This window comes from Rhinolophus hipposideros, assembly GCF_964194185.1.
Source record: "Rhinolophus hipposideros genome assembly, chromosome: X".
Classification (NCBI taxonomy): Eukaryota; Metazoa; Chordata; class Mammalia; order Chiroptera; family Rhinolophidae; genus Rhinolophus; species Rhinolophus hipposideros.
In genome coordinates this window covers 32,698,845-32,718,680 of record NC_138046.1, presented here as the reverse complement: position 1 = coordinate 32,718,680, position 19,836 = coordinate 32,698,845, and the positions used below count along the sequence as shown (strand labels likewise).

The 19,836-nt window shown below is 39.4% G+C and overlaps 1 protein-coding gene across 5 annotated transcripts in view; it reads right to left on the bottom strand.

Moving 5' to 3' along the window:
- Window positions 1–19,836, bottom strand: part of TENM1 (teneurin transmembrane protein 1) — a 1,334,622-nt gene that overhangs the window by 122,948 nt on the left and 1,191,838 nt on the right. The gene's annotated exons all lie outside the window — the stretch shown is intronic.

The window sequence follows — 19,836 nt, the reverse complement described above, 5'->3', positions numbered from 1 at the left end:
CCAAGCCCCACCTGCCCAGTGCTAGAAGTGGAACAGTAGCAGTGTCAGATCAAAAGAACAGAATATTTGCTGTTCTGAGAACGGTGGACCACAGACACAGATTCGGAGCCCAACTAGTTCAGGCAAAGGGGAGGGAGCTGTGGAAGCTGGACCGGATGTGGTGGTGGTTGCCGCCATTGCTCTGGGCCACCTCTCACAACTCACCAGGCCCTGGCCCCACCTATCTGGGTGGATCCCTCCAGGAGTAAACAGAACTGCTGAAACATACGGGCTCTGAATCTGGTGCAGGAAGAGCTTTGCAACTTCAAAAGCTCTCCGCATACCCACAGGGACACTGCCCCCTGAGACACAGGCAAACTATGAACAGAGGACAAGCCCGTCGCCCAGGGAATCCCCCCATGTTTTAAAAGCTAGAATAGTGCAGAGAAAACATAGCACTGCCGTGTGAGAGAGAGAAAAAAGGTTCAGTCAGAGAGCAAATAAAATATTCTATGAACAAGTAATGCAAAACAAAAGAAATACCACTTCCTATCAACCTATTGCAGAAACCACTCTTGTAGAAGTCTTGGAAGAGAAATAATAAATCAGTAATTGCCATGAATAACCAAGGGAACAAGATAGCACAGAAAAAAAGTGAAAAGTCTCCAGAAAAGGAACTTAAAGATATGGAAATATGTGACTTAAATGACAGAGAATTCAAGATTGCAGTTCTGAGAAAACTCAACGAGATGCAAGAAAACACAGAAAGGCAGTTTAATGAACTGAGAAACACAATCAAAGAACAACATGAGCATTTTACGAAAGAGATTGAAATTTTAAAAAAGAACCAAATAGAATTTCTGGAGATTAAGAACTCAATAGAAGAAATTAAGAATGAAATAACCAGCTCAGGTAGTAGACTTGACCAGATGGAGGAAAGAATCAGTGGCATCGAAAAGCATTTGATAAGATACAACTTCCATTTATGATTAAAACACTTAATAAAATTGGTATAGAAGGAAAAATACCTCATCATAATAAAGGCCATATAGGACAAGCCCTCAGCTAATCTCATAATTAATGGTGAAAAGCTGAAGCCCTTTGCTCTACGTTCAGGAACACGACAAGGTTGTCCCCTATCACCTCTGTTTTTCAACATAGTGTAGGAAGTCCTTGCCAGAGCAATCAGGCTAGAAAAAGAAATAAAAGGCATCCAAATTGGGAATGAAGAAGTTAAATTATCACTCTTTGCAGATGACATGATGCTATATATAGAAAACCCTAACGACTCCACCAAAATCGATTAGAAACAATTAAGGAATACAGTAAAGTTGCCGGCTACAAAATCAACGTACAAAAATCCATTGTGTTCTTATATACTAACAATGAAATCTCAGAAAAAGAAATAAAAAAATAATTCCTTTTGCAATTGCAACAAAAAGAATAAAATACCTAGGAATAAACTTAACCAAGGATGTGAAGGACCTATATGCTGAAAACTATAAGACATTTTTGAAAGAAATTGAAGAAGACACAAAGAAATGGAAAGACATTCCATGCTCAGGGATTGGAAGAATCAAAATAGTTAAAATGGCTATATTACCCAAAGCAATATACAGACTTAATGCAATCCCCATCAAAATCCCAATGGCATTTTTTATAGAAATAGAACAAAAAATCATCAGATTTGTTTGGAACCACAAAAGACCCCGAATAGCCAAAGCAATCTTAAGAAAAAAGAACAATACTGGAGGTATCATACTCCCTGACTTTAGCTTGTACTACTAGGCTACAATAATCATAAAAGCATGGTATTGGCAGAAAAACAGACACATAGACCAATGGAATAGAATTGAGAACCCAGAAATAAAACCACATAAATATGGACAGATAATTTTTGACAAAGAGGCTAAAAACATACAGTGGAGGAAAGACAACCTCTTCCATAAATGGTGCTGGGAGAATTGGATAGCCATATGCAAAGGAATGAAACTGGACTGCTCTCTGTCACCATATACCAAAATTAATTCAAAATGTATCAAAGACTTAAGCATAAGACCTGACACAATAAACTGTATAGAAGAAAACATTGGTACTAAACTCATGGACCTTTGGTTCAAAGAGCATTTTATGAATTTGACTCCAAAGGCAATGGAAGAAAAAGCTAAAATAAATGAATGGGACTCTATGAAACTTAAAAGCTTCTGCAAAGCAAATGAAACCATCGACAAAATAAAGAGGCAACCAACTGAATGGGAGAAGGTTTTTGCAAACAGTGTCTTCGATAAGGGGCTAATATCCAAAATGTACAAGGAACTCATGAAACTCAACAACAAAAAAACAAATAACCCAATTGAAAATGGGCTGAGGACCTGAAGAGACATTTCTCCAAAGAGGACATACAAATGGCAAATAGACCAATGCAAAAATGCTCAACATCACTGATTGTCAGAGAAATGCAAATAAAAACCACAATGAGATATCACCTCACCCCAGTCAGAATGGCTATCATCAACAAGACAAATAGTAACAAGTGTTGGAGAGGCTGTGGAGAAAAAGGAACACTTATACACTGTTGGTGGGAATGCAGACTGGTGCAGCCGCTATGGAAGGCAGTGTGGAGGTTCCTCAAAAAATTCGAGTAGAATTACCATATGACCCAGCAATCCCTCTCCTGGGTATCTACCCAAAATATCTGAAAACATTTATACATAAAGACATATGTGCTCCAATGTTCATTGCAGCTTTGTTTACGGTGACCAAGGCATGGAAACAACCAAAATGTCCTTCGATAGATGAATGGATAAAGAAGTTGTGGTATATATGCACAACGGAATACTATTTGGGGGTAAGAAAAGATGATATAGGAACATTTGTGACAACACGGATGGATCTTGAGAGTATAATGCTAAGCGAAATAAGTCAGACAGAAAAAGCAGAGAACCATATGATTTCACTGATATGTGGTATTGTCGTGCAGGGTCTCAGCTCCCACTCCCCGCCCAAGAACGCAGGACACGGTAAGGCCAAACAGGAACACCCACGGAGCCATAGTTAGGGGAGTCAAACCAATATATTCTCGCTGGAGGCTTGGCTGGAGACACAGGAAGCAGGATCTACATAATCTGCCTAACAGCAGTCCGCGCTTGCCAGCCACCATCTTCTCGCTAGCCCCCATTCCTTTTCTGCTAGCGTAGCCACAGCCGTTATATTAGTGGCCAATGGCCTACGGGTTACAGCTGACGGCCAACTAGCCACAGCTGCTGGCATCTGATCACAGTTGATGGCCATTTACTACCCGAGCCAGCACCTTTCTATGTGAGGCCGAGAGCCTGGAAACTGTTTTTTTGGGGTTTTGTCCCCACACTCCACCCCTACAGGGTCTCGCCTCACAATCTACGCGACAAGCGTCTTCTGCGAGGGGCCCTGTGCAAGGAGCCTGGAGGTGAATGCAATATCCCGGACACAGCCAGGCTCTCTGAGCACAGCCAGGGTTTCTCAGGGCACCACCAGTACTTCTGGGCACAGCCAGACTTCCTGGGCTTCTTAAGGTACCACCAGTCTCCCCGGGCACAGCCAGGGTTTCTCAGGGCACCACCCCAGTACTTCTGGGCACAGCCAGACATCCTGGACTTCTTAGGGTACCACCTGTTTCCCCGGGCACAGCCAGGTTTTCTCAGGGCACCACCACAGTACTTCTGGGCACAGCCAGACCTCCTGGGATTCTTAGGGTACCACCAGTCTCCCCGGGCACAGCCAGGTTTTCTCAGGGGACCACCACAGTACTTCTGGGCACAGCCAGACTTCCTGGGATTCTTAGGGTACCACCTGTCTTCCCGGGCACAGCCAGAGTTTCTTAGGGCACTGCCACTCTCTCTGGACACAGCCAGACTTCCTGGACACAGCCAGGGCTCACAGGGCACTGCCACTCTCTCTGGGCACAGCCAGACTTCCTGGACACAGCCAAGGCTCTCAGGGCATTGCCACTCTCTCTGGACACAGCCAGACTTCCTGGACACAGCCAGGGCCTCTCAGGGCACTGCCACTCTCTGGACACAGCCAGACTTCCTGGACACAGCCAGGGCCTCAGGGCACTGCCACTCTCTCTCTGGGCCTCTCGGGGTACTGTGCTGGAACAACAGCGGCTCACATCAAGGTGCTTACATATTATCAATGGCGGCCAGTCAAGACACAAAAGCAAACATCTAACCAGTCCCACTACATGATGGTATGTTCCCAAACAGTCAAGCGTCCATTAAATTAGGGATAGAAGGCAATTCCCCATAGTCCATAGTCATTCGCCAGGGCTGTCCTGGGGGTGAGGGATGACCTTGACCTCACCCTCATCTCCCACGGAGGACTCAGCAAGTGTTTCCTCCTGGGACTAAAAGTCCTGCATCCGGGCTGCCTCAGCAAGCAGTTCCCAGCCCACAGGGCGGCAACAACCTTCGCTTTCTCCGCTTTCTCCGGCCTTCGCTGGTTGGGGAACCATCCACATCTTTCCACCCCTCCACGGGAATCGAGCTCTCCGGCAGCTGCTCCTCCTGGTCTTCCTCAGACTGAGGTTTCATACGCACAAACTGCTCCACTGCCCTTCGGAAAGCTTTGGCCAGCACCATATCCTGCCGACTACGCCAAGTGTCACGCGGGGTATCCTGCTCACAGCGCCATTTGTCGTGCAGGGTCTCAGCTCCCACTCCCCGCCCAAGAACGCAGGACACGGTAAGGCCAAACAGGAACACCCACGGAGCCATAGTTAGGGGAGTCAAACCAATATATTCTCGCTGGAGGCTTGGCTGGAGACACAGGAAGCAGGATCTACATAATCTGCCTAACAGCAGTCCGCGCTTGCCAGCCACCATCTTCTCGCTAGCCCCCATTCCTTTTCTGCTAGCGTAGCCACAGCCGTTATATTAGTGGCCAATGGCCTACGGGTTACAGCTGACGGCCAACTAGCCACAGCTGCTGGCATCTGATCACAGTTGATGGCCATTTACTACCCGAGCCAGCACCTTTCTATGTGAGGCCGAGAGCCTGGAAACTGTTTTTTTGGGGTTTTGTCCCCACAGGTATATTAATCAAAAACAACAAAAGAACAAGACAAACAAGTGAGAAACAAAATCTAATAGACACAGACACTAGTTTAGTGGTTACCAGCGGGTAAGTGGGGTGGGGGATGGTAGATGAGGGTAAGGGGATCAAATATATGGTGATGGAAGGAGAACTGACTCTGGGTGTTGAACACACAATAGGATTTATAGATGATGTAATACAGATTTGTGTATCTGAAATCTATGTAATTTCACTAACAATTGTCACCCCAGTAAATTAAAAAAAAATAAGACCAGGTCTTATGTAAAACCGGGTCTCGTATAACATAACATAACATAACATAACATAACATAACATAACATAACATAACATAACATAACATAACATAACATAACCTAATACCGGGTCTTATATTAATTTTTGTTCCAAAAGACTTGTGAGAGCTGAGGGTCTGGCTATGTCTTATTTTCAGGGAAACACGGTAGTATTTCTGGGGAGGTTCTACATCTTTATGCTAACAACTGGGAAGAGAATTTTGTTCCTTGATTACTACACTCATCATTCCCATTGGGGCGAAGTTTGTACTGATCCAGGGAGGATAATCCTCGACTTCAAATGGTTTCCCCACTTTTCATTTGTGTAAACTTCTGAACACTGTGAACTGCTCCCTCTGTTCATGTCAGCTGAATTCAACAGATGAGGCTTATTAAATACATGGATGAAGTTATTTGGCTGACAGTTTTGTATAATATTCTCCTTTCATATATTTGTGTAGCAATTCTTTTATCATGGTCCAATTTCTAAAATACTCCTCTTTCCTTGAGACTGTTTAATTAAATTTGATTGGTTTACACTTATGTGTGGAGTTGAAAAGGTAATAGTAAAAAGGGCTTTGGGAGAATGTGTGATAGGTGCTTACTAATGCACTAAGCATGTTTTATATGTACATATTTTCATTTTCTATCACTTTCCTTCACCAACAAAAAAACACACTCCCCAAACAACTAGTTTTACAAACTCTTTGATGGTGAGGTTTAAGTATTTAATTTTCACTTAGGTTAAAAACCAAATTTAAAATCCCAAGCAGGATAAGGAATTGTTTTTGACATTACTTGAGGGGGGGTGGTTTTCCTTCCATAAGGATTATTGTTATAGCCCAGGGATGTTGATGATGCAGTATGATCTATTACTGTCTGTTAGACTGAGTAGGAAGAGGTGTTACATGCCCAGTGTATTTTAAACTTTATTCTTCAGAGATGGGGATGTGATTTGAGATCACATAAAGCCATCTGGAGCTAGAAAGATCTGAAGATTAAATTGACTTGGATTTTGATGGGATATTATGGTACCCAGATTTCCAAAATTTGGTATACAATGTTGTGTGTATAATTTGTTCCAGTGGGCACATCCATTGATGTGCTTACTAACAGTGTTTTCATTAAAACACATGAAATCATAACTGAAGGCACAATCTTTGGATACGAAAGGAATTAAACTGTATTGAGAAAACCACTTGCAGGGTTTAAATTTTTAACCAGTATTAAGTTACAGAGAAAGGAAAAAAATTAGATCTCTGATATAACCACAAGTTGAGGCAGTGATGCATGGTGGGTCGGGGTGAAGGTGGGAAGAAATGACGTACGACCGATTGAATTCCCACACCACCACCTCCATCAAAAAAAAAAACAACACTGGGCTCAGACAACACGTTTAGCTTGGAGCACATTTTTACATTTGTGAGAAAATAAATAAATCCTTGTAAATTAGTGCATATAATGAAAGCACTCACAGACCATAACCTGGAAGTGTGTGAATGGTGCTATCTCCATTCATCAGAATTAAGCCTTAACAAGCTCTTTCCATGGAGGGACCTGCTCATAAATAAAGTGTATCTTGTAAGAAAAAATATTCACAATGTCTTATGCAAAGTAGGGCATGTTATATAATATCTGAACTGCAGGGTCTTTTCCCTTTAAAGCATAGCTCTGTATGAAACAGCTGCAAATTATATGCAAAATTATTTGACTTATTTTCTTGTCTTATTATCCTCCAATGAATAAATACTACAATTCTTAAGGAGGCAATTGCCTAAAACTGGGGCAGCCTGAATAGTTACTAATAAAGTTATCAGCTGTTGGGGAAGAGGACGCCATTGATCAATACAGATGCAGCAGTGGCATCCTGGTGCGGAGCCCCTGGGAATGCAGATGTAGAGGTTCATAGCCTGGAAATAGTAGCTGAAATCCCAAGTTAGACAACAGCAAAGATGAGAGTTTTTGGCTATGCAGAATGCCAATTTCAAATGTTGGCAGAAGGCATCTCTATAATTTACAAAAATTACAGCTGCTGAGATCACCTAGATTTTTGTTATTTCTATATTAAAAATGAACCTTGTTTCAGAACATCAGCTTTGGAAAGTAGTCATAGAATTCTCCCCATCTACAGCCCTAGCAACCAGAAAACTAAAATACTGTTGTTTTTTTCTCTTTTCTGCCACAATCTGCTCTTTGATTTCATGAGACAGAGATGAATGGTTAAAACAAACTTTCAGGGAATGTCCTAAGTGCAATTTGGCGCCAGCTCAATGTCCAATTCTGAGAGTGCTGAATTCTGTAACTGACTGTCATGCGGGGCGGCCTGCGGGGTCTCTGGTCCCGCTCCCCACATAAGAACGCAGGACATGGTGAGGCCATAAAGGAACACCCACGGAGCCATAGGTAGGGGAGTCATATCACTATATTCTCACCGGCGGCATCCGCCTCTGTGCAATCTGCTCTTGCTAGCCCCCATTTTTTTTCTGCTAGCGTAGCCACAGCAGTTATATTAGTGGCCAATGGCTTATGGGTTACAGCTGATGGCCAACTAGCCACAGCTGATGGCCATCTGATCACAGTTGATGGCCATTTACTACCCGAGCCAGCACCTTTCTATGTGAGGCCGAGAGCCTGGAAACTGCTTTTTGGGTCTTTGTCCCAACACTGACATTAGCCATTGATCATAAAGTGCCCATTAAATCAAAGAGAGATTAAAATATTTTGCTTTGTTTATGTGTATTTCAATTCTCTGTAAATTGGTACCATATGTGTGATCTATATGGAAATTTCCCACTAGGCAGAAAAGTCCATTCTCTAACCGATCTGACTTAATTACCCACTGGGATCAGAAAGGGCCAACTTGCTTCTGCACAATAAGCCTGTTAAGTTCTCTTGATAGGTAGCCACTAAATAAAGCTTGTAGAACTTGGAGGGATTGCAAGTATCTGTGTATCACTGGGGTTTGGATGAGGCAGAGCTTAATGACCAGCTGAGATGTTTTCACTGTGTGGTAACAATGAGAATAGGATTTCTTCAATATGAGACTCTAATAAACTCACTGTAATATTATATGACTAGTGAATAGTGTGAATTAATCAGATATTGTTTAATAAAAAATATATAGTGTATATTCTAAACAGTCAATTTCCAGAGAATTTAAATACAACTTAAAAATGATTAAGCATTCAAACTAATATTCTACTGACTGGAATGTTCTTTCATGATTCAGAAGGTACTCTAAAGGGCTTCAGAGACATCATAAGGAACAATAGACTTGTGGGCTAGTTAACCAAGAATTCTGACTGAGAGAAAGACAGATAAGGCTAGTTTTTAGTATTTGACTTCTCTTCAGCTCCTTCTGATGTCTCAAAGCTTTAGCCTTCAGCACAAGACAATGAATTAAGAGCTCTCCTCCCTCCACCAATCATTATATTCCTAAAAGTTTACTGGGGAAGCTGTTTTTCTCCTTACATATTAGTTTATTCAAGATTTATTTTGCACTTATGTACTAGGCACTGGAAGTAGAGCAGAGTATAAAACAGATAAGGCACTGACCTTGAGGGTTTCAGAAATGGGTGGGGGAGATGGAAAAACAATCAGACAACTACAATGCCTTGAGATAAGCACTACTTTGGGGAAAATCCAGGGCACCACGGGTGCAGCCTTGTGGGATGGGCTGGGAAGATGAAGGTCACAAATGATTTCTCAGACTAAGTGACATGTAAGCAGAAATCTGAACGATTATGTTGAATTCCTGATGAGCCTTGTGTGAAATCCAGGTAAGCACCACTGAACACACATGAAGGATGCTTAATATCACTAAATTATAACCATTTTCATTTGCCGAGAATACTGATATTTCAGGCATTGTGCTGGATTCTTTACATACATTTTCTCGTTTAATCCTCAAAGTAGCCTTGTGGAGTGGGTATTACTAATGCATTTAGATGAAGAAATAGAGGTTCAGAGGTCGAATAACTAACTCCATGTTACCTACTTAGAAAATGCTAGATTTAGCTCATGTTTGTCTGAGTTCAATGTCCATTCTTGTAATTACTACCCCATGTAGCCTAAATGGGGCTTCAATCACTTTACCATAGGAATGGTATACAGACTGGTTTCAGAAAGTCCATGAAATTATCTTCAGAATGTTTTGTGTATGGGTATTGTCATGGGGTCCGCTGCTTTTGTCAGGTTGTCAAAGCGATCCATGACCCCTTCCAAAAAATTGTTAAGAATTCTTATATCCCTGTAGATCTCTTGAACCTCTTCACAATTATTCTTCACAGACATTCTGTGGCTTCATCACCACAAAGCTGGTGAGTTTTGTGAAAGTACTGTTTCCATGTGATGGGGATTTTAGTAACTTGACTACCACATAAAAAGGAAGCCCCTAAAATAAGGATCACGGATGCAGATGATGTCAGTGTTTAGGCAGATAACATAAATTTGTAAGTTAGGCCAGGTGTTCGCCTATATAGATTCTAGGGGAAACTAAGGTTAACTAAAGAGATCATGTGCCATCTAAACGCATTCAATCTTTTTTTAAAAAATAAAGACATAGTATGGGCCACAAGAAGTATATCTTTGAACTGGATTTAGTCCTCGAGTTGCCAATTTATGATGCTTGCTAGAGGACAATCAGGAGGAATGTATTGTCAGTGAAGAGGTTGCTATGAGCAAAGAAGATTCATGAACTTAGAATAAATCTAATAACCAGTGTAGCAATGCTGTTAAAAGTTCTGTCTTGGTACAGAGATTTTCCATATATCCCCTGCCCGCACACATCCGTAACCCCTCTCCTCCACCAACATCCCACACCAGAGTGGTACATTTGTTACAACTAATGAACCTACATTGATACATCATTATCACCCAAAGTCCATAGTTTACCTTAGAGTTCACTCTTGGTGTTGTACGTTCTATGGGTTTAGACAAATGTACAATTATATATACCCACCATTAAAGAATCATGCAGAGTAGTTTCAGGGTATAAGGATTCTGCTCAATTTTCCTGTGAATCTAAAACAGCTCTAAAAAATAAAATTTATTAAAAAATAATTATCTCTTGGTACAAGTGTTGTGAAACCAAAAGTAATCCAATCTAATTGTGATTCTCATTACTGGAAAGTGAAATATATGGATGGCTGATGATACAATACTTGTTAATACTTGATCTTTGGTTCCCATCAAGATCAAAGCTAAGAATTTGTGACAAGTTCATCAAATTTAGTCAAATCAAACTAGAAAATTAGGTAACCAAGCTGAAGTCAACTTTGCTCTGGTTCTGCTACCCGTCTATTCCTCATCCTTCCTTCAGAAAGCCCTCCCTCTTTAGTATGGCAGAGACAATGCTGTGTATGCAGGTCATCCTATCTATTTTTCTTTCTGAGAAAGAGCTAGGTTACATTTGCCAGCCTCCCTTGTGGTTAGATGTGGGCTGAAGGGATGTATGCTACTTCTAGGCCTGGCCCGTAAGGTAACCTCCATCAAGCTCCTCTATGGATCACCCGCTTCCTCTGTAGGCTAGCTGGATGGAGAGCATCCAGTGAAGGACTCCAAGGCCTAAGGGACCGAGGATCCACTAGATGGAAAGACTGTGGTTCCTTGAGTCACTATTTGGAGCAGGGATTCCTCCCATCCCCTAGGCAACCCATATTGGACTCTGATGTGAGCAAAAACTGAACTATTTTGTTAAGCCATTGAGATCATGTATAAATTTTAAAAAATATAATTGTTATCTTGGCTTATTACATTCACCAACTCAAATTCTATTCATCTTTCAAGGCTTCTACAAGATGTTTCTCTTCCAGGAAGCCTTCCCTGCTAACTCCAGTTCGTTCTAGTCTCTCTGTTTTCTAATCCACAAAAGCTTTTGTTTTTTAAATGTGAAATCTCCAATCATACTCTGTCTAGGCAATAAACTCCTTGAAGGCAAGAACTGGATTTTAGGCTTTACTTTTATATCTCAACAAATCCAGTAGACTTGGGTACAAATGTTCAGTAAACCTTGATGAATTATAGACTTAATTGCCACAGATTTATATTGAAGCACATCTAACTTAAATCAATAAAGCATGCCATGAGGTGAAGAGTTGCAGATGAATTTCTCTAAGAATGAATTTAGAATGGAGGCAATGGTAATCTCCTTCTCGAAACCTTTAAGAGGAGTACAGTTCCCTATCAATTAGTGATGAATAGAGTATGGAGAAAAGGGGGGTTAACAACCAAGAGCAAATAAAGTAAGAGCCATGGATCAAATTAACTGCAAATGAATTTGATCCATGTAGATAGCTACACTGAGTAGCTCAGGCTCCGCCCAAATCCACACTGCTCTGTTGAAACTGCTTTATGTTATGATCTTGTGATCTCTTCCAAACTTACCATTTTAGGAGTTCTAAGGAAATAGAAATACCTCAAGATTTTGCCTTAACATGCTTCGCCATGGACCACATAAGGGAAAGCAGAGAGAACATTGGCTCCAGGGTCATATCAGGGGATCTGGGTTTCAGGCTGACTTCTGTGGTAGATTAGCTGTAGGTAAGACATTTAACTACTTGGTGTCCAGATTTCCTAACCTGTATCCTACCTACCACAAAGGGCTAAAAGATGTGGTGCTCACAAGAGCCAATGAAATGAAAGCACTTTGAAGAGGATAAAGTGGTATGGTGGTGTTAAGTGTTGTCCTAATTGCTTAGTCACTGCTATTATGTTGGTGCAAAAGTAATTGCGGTTTTTGCAATTGTTTTTAACCTTTTAAACTGCAATTACTTTTGCACAAACCTAATATAATTCTTCCTGAAAGTGACTTTCCTAAGCCTGCTTCAATATTTTAGGATTTTCTGTGTTGGAGAGACATAGTATAAGATTTAAGTCCATAAAGCATTATATAACCCTTGTTAGTGGTAGAGGGCCCTATGTTAGATTTACCAGAGAAACAAGGCAGTGGTTGAACAATTTTGTTAACTTAGGGGAAGTACTGCACTGTTGAAGTATTGGTGTAATAACCTTTAAGTTTCAAGAGAAATTGGGGTAAGTAGATGGTTCTAGTTCAGTTGAAATACACATCTCTTGTTTTACTTTTGTGTTAGAATTCTTGCTCAAAAGATGCCTGCAGGATGAGATTTAAGAGAACTCAGTATGTGTGGGCTAAGATAAATGGGGTTTACCAAATGTGAACTAATATTTTATGTCCTCCCCCTAAAATAGTCTTCAAACATCAAGCAACTATATCTGGGACACTAGTCAGGTACATTTTGAAGAAATGCCTCTGTCATCCTAAGGAAACAAACCAAACTCACAAGAGCCTTATGTGAACAATTGGCTGAGGAGGAAAAGTTCATTTATTGTCCATGGACCAGCGGAAAACTAATTGCAGTTGTTACACTCTAGGGAAAACGAGTCTCTTTCAAAGTATGTGATCAACCAAGAGATACTAATAAAAAAGCATACTAAGTAGAATACATTGGCCTGAATACTCAATAATAGCAGGATATGAAGAATTAAGCCTGACAGTGTTTACTATTCACAAAAGTGGGTTAACTCAAGAAGAATTAGAATTTCTGTAGGATAATTATTTGTATGTAATGCCCATTCAAAAACAACACAGAAAGCCCATTTAAAATTTTTCCAACATCTGTACATCTTGACTAATAAAGCTAATGCTGGAAGAGAGGTTCACAAAGTCAAAAGGCAAGGCAGGGCAACAAACACTGCATGAATACAATCTTTAAACCTTTTCAATGAAGTTTAAGAGTGATTTAGGAGGATCGATTTGGGCTTAATCAAGGATATATGATTACAACACACACACACTCACACAAATAAATATGAGAGCTGAATGGGGAAAAAATAGCCAAAACAGTTGTCTGATGACACAAACAATTCCCTTGACTTTGTTCTTTTCCATGCTCTGACCCACAAGTTTGACAATCTGTGGGCACAAGAAGGTTACATCGAAAGGTATTGAAAAAACTGGGATGCCTTTTTCAAAAAGAGCTGGTGACTTCCTTAGCCTTGTCTTGAGTGAGACTGGGTTTCCAAGGCCATTTCCCCACCTTTTTTTCTCTAAATTCAATCACCCAGACATGTTCAGGAAAGATATGTAAGTAGGAGGAAAGTTTGGGGGCAGAAGCTAGGAGATCCTATTGTGAGACTGACTGTGACTTTCAAAACTTTACATAATCTCCCAGTCATCAGGTTTTTGTCTTTGTCTAATGGTGAAAACTCAAGCTGAGCTGACCATGTCAGTGCATTACCGTAAAGACCACAGAAAACAACATCTATTCTATCTGTGAAATCTTTCTGAAAGGTTAACACAAGTGATGTTGATGTTTTTGATATTGATTGTTAGTTTTCTGACATTATGCTGTGGTTTACCTGTTACATGATTATCTGCTTCAGCACAATTTGATTTAGATGGCCATTCTGTCAGCATCTCCTCCACACTGATGGTAACGAGAGATCTGTTTGCATAGTATCCTGTGTTACTTCTCCAGCCAAACTGGTCTATGCACTGGCTCTGAAACACATTTCACTTTCCAACCACTACATTTTTGTCTGCTCTGTTCCCTGTGCCTGGAATACCCTTTCTTTTTCCTAGTATCCAAATCCTGCTTATCTTTCAAGACACAGTGCAAGTCTAGCCTCAATAATTACAATATACAAACTGACAAAAAGAATTGCAGGTATCTTGATGGAGATGTTTCCTCTCAATTACATCAAACAATTTCATTGGTCTTGTCTCATGGTAGAAATTTCTGAGCCTATGAGAAGAGATATATTATACCAATCCAAAAGAGGATCACAACAGCTATAATGTGTCATTAGTTGCAAATCTGAAGCCTAGCCTGTAACTAAGAGCATGAGGTGTTTTGACTGGACTTAAGAATGCATTTTACATGAATGAGGGCCATTTTAACAAATCCATTTCAGGACCACCCCAACCTTCATAGGAAGGGCTGAGTCATTCATTCTTCATTTAGCCTTGCCTCTTTGTTGTCTATTACCCTACCTTTTCTTTGCCTTGTTCTTTGATCTCTTATCTCTTTTTGAGTTCACTTAACCTAACATATCAGGAGTAGAGAGGTTAGAATTTAGTTCCAAGTTGTTCTTCACCCATGTGTCCAGTCCTTTCTCAGATTCCTTTCCTTTCCTCCAAACTTCCGTTATGCTCATTTATCTCTCCCTTTTTCTCAAAATCCCAATCAGCTCTCTATTCTCTGAAATGCTGGAGTGTTTATAGTTTGTATCCTACAACCTAATCCTGGATTACAGTTTCCTCTAGTAATTCCTCTCATCTCCGCAACCAGATCATATTCCACTCATGGGTGGGGATCACATCTTTTTACTCCACTTATAATTTCCACATTTCTTAATGCAGACCAGATTGTTTGCTGCTTGAAAAGTTTACAAAACATTGGAGATCAGTGAACATGGTTCATTTTCCTAACAAGAAAAACTGGGGCATGGTGTCGGTCTGACAGAGTAGTTAAAACTAGTGGGAGTGTTATAAATAGTGTAAGTGGGTCACTGACACTAGTGTCTTATCAATAATAGTTGAATATATTGCAAGTATTAATTAAGATGATGGCATCTCAGGATACTTGTTTGATAACCAGGAGGTTTGAGCTGTAACAAGAGATGGTTGCATTTAGCATAGTTCTTGCCATACAGGAGTGCTTTATATGTTTATAGAATAAATAACTAAGGTCTGTATTAGGGACAGAACATTTTGAGCCATTAGAAAAAAAAGAGTAATTAATAACAGTTGGTGAGTCTTATAAAGGAGGTAAAATAAAAGGAAATTGGCATATTAAAATACTGCCAGATATTACTTTTGTAACTGCAATGGTTCCTTAATTCAACTGTTCAAACATTTCTAGCATTTCCAAGAAATAGGAAGATATCAATTTAGAGCCAATTCAGAAGACCCTAAATTGTGGTCATTAGCTAATTGATTATTTTTTAACATTCAAATAGATTATTTGAATAAAGTCATGCAGATAAAACTAGACCAGATAGACTTGGAAAATAAAATAGTGCCCAACATTAGTAAAAAGAAATACAGCAAAAAGAAAGATTTTGAGGATGCTAAGTGTTGATCTGTGGTTTCTCAAAACATTCAAGCCTAACAGGCTAAAATCAGAAGATTTAAAAGTAACCCTTCTTTAGACCAGTTGCTCCAGAAACGCCCCAGTTTTATCACTCTGAGAAAGGCAGGAAGGCACCTTTTGAGGGACCTCAACCCCTAAATCAGCGCTGGAGCAGTAGTCTGCCTGCAGTTCTGATTTTAGTTTGTTCAGGAAAACACAGAGAAAAGATGATAGAAATCAAAGTAGGTAGCCTTGGCAGAAGCCATTCTGATGGGTTTTGGCTTGTGGAGGGACAAAGCAGACCTACCAATTTACTATTATGGCTCCAATTTCCTTGAGTTTGAGATGCCTTCCAAAATGCTGCAATCAGCTTTCTTTCCTGAGTAAATACTAGTAAAATGAGGCACTTAGCCACCTTCCTTTTCCCCAAAACCTATTACAAAGTCTAACAAGTGTTTTGAAAAACCAAATGGAATAGCTAGTAAATGAAACTGGAAGAAAAATAGAGCAAATAACATTGGGGCTTCCTGGCTAGGCCTTGATATTTGGGGATTGAAGGTAACCTTGCATTTGAGTTGCTAAGCTTTTGATTCCTCAGAGAGAAACATTAAATGGGCCAGGACTCACTCCCAAGTAAACAGTGACTTTCTTTGGTCAAAGATAAAGCTGACTCATTATATTGGAGCTCTTTAATATCGAGGAAGTTCACTGTCAGCCATTTAGAGAACTCCACATATGGACACATACTAGATGTGTTGGCGAAATGCAGCAAATAGAAGATCCTCAAATCCAATAGTTCAGATAATAATAAATTAATGCTGGCCACCGTAGGCAGCCTTAAAGATTCTACTTGAGGGCTAAAGCTGGTGTTCATTCTGATATGTTGTTCCTGTGTCTTAGAGGTTGTTAAATATTTTGAATATCATCTCTGTATGAGTGAAAGCATTATTTAAAACAAAAACAAAACAAAACAAATCACTTTTTAAAATAAAATGGCCAAATGCAAATATGCAGGTTGCTTTCTAAACTCTAATTCTGACTTGATTTTTTTAAATTTTGAAATATTTCAAATGATAGACAACTCAGGAAATAATATTATACACTGCCATGCATCTATTACCCAAATTTAATAGATGTTAACATTTGTTTCACATATCTCTTTTTAAAAACATGTTATGAATAGATACAAAGTCTCATGTCCTTTTCTTTATTCCCTTTCCCCTTCCCTTCACACAAGTAACCACTATTCTGTAGTTAGTGTGTATCATTCCCATGCATGCTTTTATATATTTTCTACACATGTATATATCCACAAATAATATATAGTATGCTTTTGTGCTTCAAAAATTTATGTAAGAAATGGATGGTGGTGACGGTTACATAACAACGTGAATGTACTTAATGCCTCTGAACCGTACACTTAAAAATGGTAAAATTTGGGGCGGATGGGTAGCTCTGTTGGTTAGAGCACGAACTCTGGGCAACGGGGCTGCCAGTTCGATTCCCACATGGGCCAGCAAGCTGCGCCCTCCACAACTAGAATGAAGTCAATGAGCTGCCGCTCAGCTCCTGGGTGGCCAGATGGCTCAGTTGGTTGGAGCGCGGGCTCTCAACCACAAGGTTGCTGGTTCAACTCCTCAACTCCCACAAGGGTTGGTGGGCTGTGCCCCCCTGCAACTAACAACAGCAAGTGGGCCTGGAGCTGAGCTGTGCCCTTTACAACTAAGATTGTCACCCTAATAAATTAAAAAATAAAAAAAAGGACAAGTTGACTTGGAAAAAGTCCTGGAAGTACGTACTGTTATCCAATAAAGTTCTGTTCCCTTTACCCAATAAGATCTTTTTTAAAAAAAGGTAAAATTTATTTTGTATTAATGTATTTTACAACAAAAATATGCTAACGATACTGCACCATATATATTATTTTGCAATTTTCTTTTATTTGTGCAACCTTATGTTTTGTGACTATCAATTTTTTATATGAATATCTAGTTTAACTCATTTTTACTGTTGTATAATATTCCATCATTTGATTAACTCCTATTGATGGATTGTTAGGTTGGCTCCATTATTTTTTTTACTGTATATAATGACATCCTGGCACATGTCTCTTCTTGTACATGTTTACTTGTGACTTTCCACACATTTTTCTACAGTAAATCTCTCACGAGTACCTCTCTCCAAATATTTTAAATACATGGCTAAAATTTTTCCCTTTACTTGGACAATGCATTTTGCAAGCAAATAGAATTAAATCAGGACGGTGTATATACAATCAATGAAGTTTGATAGAAAAGACTTTGAATATAGTCAAACAATTTTGAAAACACAATGTTTGTTACTAGTCTTGAAAACAATCCAGTTAATAACAGTTATTAGTTTTAAAACTTATTTACTTATCCTCATTATCATCATCATTCTTTTTTCAGTAATTGATCTGTGCCACGTACTGACTTAACCCATATCGTGTCATTTCACCTCTATAACCCTGTAAAGAAGGCAAGTGCACAATCTCCATTTTACAGATGAGAAAACAGCAGTTCAGAGATGTCAGTAATAAATTTGAACTCAGTTTTATCTGTCTGATTCTAAAGTCTCTGTGTTTAACTACTCTAACACTTTTTAAGTTTTCCAAATTTCATGAGGCACAAATGGGATAGACAAACAGTGTGATTTAAGGGTTATTGAAAGTCCTGCCCATCTGCCTTAAAAATATCTTTACTACAGGAAGGTGTTTCTAGGAGAACACAAACTTTAGAGACCTTAGGAAAATATATTGCTAAACCTGATCGTATAAAGTTAGAAAACTTCTATATGGTTAAAAAAAGAGAGATATGATAAAGTTGAAAATATTTGCTACACATTTGAGAGACAAAGGGATGCTTTTTCTAATTTATAAAACAGACAGATCAACAGCTCAGTAGAAAAATTGGCAGAAGACATGAAAGTGAATTTACTGAAAAAGAAATACAAATGGTCATAACAGATATAAAATGGCACTCAACTTCATGTATAATTAAAGAAATTCAAATTAAAGCTATAAGCTATAAGATACCGTTCCCCACTGATCAGATGGGTATATATTAAAAGGTTTAATGATACTCAGAGCTGCTGAGGTAATGGGCAGTCTTACACACCATTGGTGTGAATGTGTTCCATCTTTTGGGAAGACAATTAGGTAATATCGATTACTGCTAAAGGAATCACAAGAGACTGGTTGACTTCAAAGAGAGGGCCTGGAGTGTGTCTGTTTGTGGTGAAGAAGTCTGGAACTTTATTTCTGTACCTTTTTACATAGTTCGTATTTTGAAACCTTAGATATACGTATATTACTTTTACATTTTTATGTTTCAATATCAGTGGGGTTTATCTAGATAGTGAGATTATTGGCCATTTTAATTTATATTCTTTAAATTTCTCTTTTTTAAAAATAATAAATGTAATTAAAGTATCTTTTCCTACTAGACTGCCAGGATGCCTTCTTCAAGGTCTTCCATTTAGGTTTGTTCCTTGACTTATAGTACTACCTCTTCAGCAAGTCTCCAGCAACATGCTCACATGTGCGTAACATATTGTCAATCGTCAGTACTATGACTCTTCTTTTGGAGAGCTGTCATTTATTAAAGCAGAGACCAGATCCTCGGAGATTGGCCATAAGACAGGACAGACTATGTGTGCACCTGCACATGTTTCAAAATAACATATTTTGTTTTTTGTTAAATCATACAAATAATAAATGCTCAGAAAATTAAAGAGAATAAAATAAATCACTGATAATTCCTTATATAGCAATTACCATTGCTAGCATAGAAGTTTAGATAAACTTCTCAAACTTTTTTCTCTGTATGTATACACCACCTCTATACCCTTATAGTACTTAAAGTTTTGTATCCTGAACTTTCCACTTAATATTATTTTGTGAGTGTTTTCCTTATACCTGCAGAGGTATGCCAAGGTTTGGGGGCAGTGATAGTGGTCTTTCCTGGGTGCAGACAGTAAGGGGAGCTCATTTTCAGTAGAAATATTGAAAACAATAATAAAACCGATGAATAGCACATCTATGGTTACTGTTGCCATTCACTGGAAATTCTAAACAATAAAGCGATAAAATATTCCTCCCACCATCTCATCCCACCTTTAGTATGCCACTGCATGCCCACCCAGTTCTGATTAGGGAGAGGGAAGAGGAAAGGCTGGATTTCTGGCTAGGGAAGACAGACTGAGGGATGGAGGAAGGGGCTCAGAGTAAGCCAGGGAAGTCACTGAAAGAATGAATAAAGAGGAGACATTTCAAACATTCCCAACTTTACCAGTGAATCTGCTTGACTTAAAGAAGAAAAAAACCTAGCAGTTGTCCGTCTTATGTGTTTAAGTTAAATTAAGTCATCAGTGCCTTC